Source organism: Gallus gallus, chromosome 16 (genome assembly GCF_016699485.2).
Source record: "Gallus gallus isolate bGalGal1 chromosome 16, bGalGal1.mat.broiler.GRCg7b, whole genome shotgun sequence".
NCBI classification, from domain to species: Eukaryota; Metazoa; Chordata; class Aves; order Galliformes; family Phasianidae; genus Gallus; species Gallus gallus.
Window position 1 is genome coordinate 443,722 of NC_052547.1, and position 2,500 is coordinate 446,221.

The 2,500-nt window shown below is 79.3% G+C and overlaps 2 non-coding genes across 2 annotated transcripts in view; both read left to right on the forward strand.

Moving 5' to 3' along the window:
- Nucleotides 1–1,484: 1,484 nt before the first annotated feature.
- On the forward strand, nt 1,485–1,637 carry LOC121106991. The gene has a single exon (XR_005840255.1). It is a non-coding gene; the product is annotated as a 5.8S ribosomal RNA (ribosomal RNA).
- Nucleotides 1,638–2,379: 742 nt separating this feature from the next.
- The window catches only part of LOC121107020, a 4,441-nt gene continuing 4,320 nt past the window's right edge, over nt 2,380–2,500 (forward strand). Inside the window, exon 1 of the ribosomal RNA XR_005840283.1 lies at nt 2,380–2,500. This exon is cut by the window's right edge and continues 4,320 nt beyond it. This is a non-coding gene — a ribosomal RNA (28S ribosomal RNA).

Genomic DNA, 2,500 nt, shown 5'->3' on the forward strand with positions numbered 1-2,500 from the left:
AGCGTCCGCGCCTCCGCGCGTCCGGGGGGCGGGGAGGAAGGAGCGCGGCGCCGGTCCCGAGCGGGCCGCGTCGCCCACACCCCCCTCCTCCCCCCGGGCCGCGGAGCCGGGCGGAGGTTTAAAGACTCGGGCGGCCCGCGGCGCGCGCCGCGAGGTCGGGGGCCGGGGGCGGTCTTCTGCCCGCCGGCGGGACGCCGGGATGGAAGAGAGGAGTCCGGGCGGGGCGCGGCGGCGCGCCCCGCCGGCCCTCTCCCTCCCGAGCCCGCCGGCGGCGTCGGCCGTCGCCGCGCCCTCGGTCCTCCGCGGGGCGGGCCCGGGCCGGAGAGGGGGTCATCCCGTCCCCCCTCTCCGCGGCCTCGGTCTCGGGCGGAGAGCTCGGCGCGCGCGCGGGCGCGCGCTCGCTCCGGCCGGCCTCGCCCGCGTACGGAGCGGGCCGAGACGCGGGTCTCGGCCCGGCGCCCGCCGCTCCCCGCGGCGGTGCGTTCCGCGGCCTCCCCGCCGCGCGCGGCCGGCGGGACGGCGAGCCGGCCGTCCCGCCCGCGCCAGCCGCGGCGCCGGCGGTTCCGCTCCGCCGGTCCGCCCGGCGTGCGTCCGCACGCCCGGCCTCCTGCCCTCCCTCGGGGCCTCGCCGCCGTTTCCCCCTTCCGTCGCAAGCCGCGTCCTCTCCTTCGTCCCCGCCGCCGTCGCCTCCCACCGCGCTTTCGCCCTCGGCCTCGCCGGCCGCGCCGGTCGTGCGAGCGGGAGGTCCGGCGTGGGGCGTCCCGCAGCCGGTCTCCGCGCGGAGGCGCGGGGAGCGGGCGCCGCTCCCGAATCCGTCCCCGTCCCGCCCGCCGCCGTGCGCGCGTCCGCCGCGGGCGCGCCGCCAGGGCGAGCGAGAGGAGGAGGCGTCGGAGGACGAGGGGCGGGGGAGGAAGGTGAGAGGCGGCGGGGGCGTTTCGGTGCGCGCGTCTCCCGCACGGCGAGGAAGGGGCCGAGGTCGGCGCGGGCGCCGTCGGGCGGTCCGGCGCGGGCGCGGGCCGGCGGCGCCGCCGGCGCGGGCGGGGGCCTGGTCTGCTCCCGTCCCCGTCGGTCGCGGCGGCGGCGGCGGCGGCGGTCCGTCGCGGCAGCGGGGCTTCGGCCGGGGCGGCGCGCGCCGTCCCGCGGGCGTCCGCGGCTCCTCCGCCCGGGCCGGGCCGAGCCGGGCGCCTGGTCCGTCCCCGAAGCGAGACAGGGTCGTTTCCCCAGGTCGGGAGCGAGGGCTCCCCGCCCTTCTCGTTCGGGTCGCGCTTCATTGCCGGCCGGCCGGCCGGCCGTCGCCGGCTTTTTTTTTCCCTCCCGCATCCGATATTCGTGTGCTCGTACGGTCAGCGGAGGCGACGCTCGTCCGCCCCGCGGTCGCCCCGGCGTCGGGGCTGGCCGCGGGCGCGGGCCGAGCGCCTTCGGGCAAGGCGAGAGAGAACGAGAGCGGTCCCCCCGCGCGCGCGGGGCGGTGCCGAAAGTCAGACAACTCTTAGCGGTGGATCACTCGGCTCGTGCGTCGATGAAGAACGCAGCTAGCTGCGAGAATTAATGTGAATTGCAGGACACATTGATCATCGACACTTCGAACGCACTTGCGGCCCCGGGTTCCTCCCGGGGCTACGCCTGCCTGAGCGTCGCTTGACGGTCAATCGCCGACGGCCGCCGTCCGCGGCGGCCGCGCGGCGCGGCTGGGGCGCCTCGCAGGCCCGCGCGCCCCGCCGGAGGCGGGTCGCGGGGGGGGGGGCCGCCGTCCGTCCGTCCGTCCGCCCGTCGGTCGGTCGGTTCGGGCGCCCGGATTCCCTCCCCCGCACCCCCTCCGAGCGGCGTCGCGCCGCGGGCCTTCGTCCCCCTAAGTGGAGACCCAGGTCGGGGAGCTCGCCGAGCTCCCCGCGCTCCCGGAGCGCCCGCTTTGGCCGAGCTCGTCCCCACGGGGCGGCCGGGCTTTCCGGTCGGTCGCGCGGCGCAGCGCGGCGGGGCCGGACGTTCGTTCGTTCGTTCGTTCGTCCGGCCCCCCGCCCCGGAGGAGCGCACCTCGCCCTCCCCGGCCCCGCGCGCGGCTGCCTGCGGGTCGCGTTACCGGCGGCGGTAACGCGCCGTGCTGCCGCGCGCGTGGCGGTCCGGGTCGGGGCGAGGCTGCCGGCCTCCGGTCGTCCGCCCGTCCGTCCGGCCGAGCCCGGCGCGCGTCCCCGCGGGTCCGTCTCCGGCCACCGTGCGCCGGCGGCGGCGGCGGCGGTGCGAACCGCCGGCGGCGCGCCGGCTCCCCCGTCCGGGCGTTCCTCCCTCGGCAGCGCCGGGAGCAGCCGCTTGGCGTCCGAAGGCGGGTGGCCGGGCGAGCGCGGGCTCGCCCGGGGCCCGGCGTTCGGGCCCCGTTTCCGATCGCGACCTCAGGTCAGACGTGGCGACCCGCTGAATTTAAGCATATTAGTCAGCGGAGGAAAAGAAACTAACGAGGATTCCCTCAGTAACGGCGAGTGAAGAGGGAAGAGCCCAGCGCCGAATC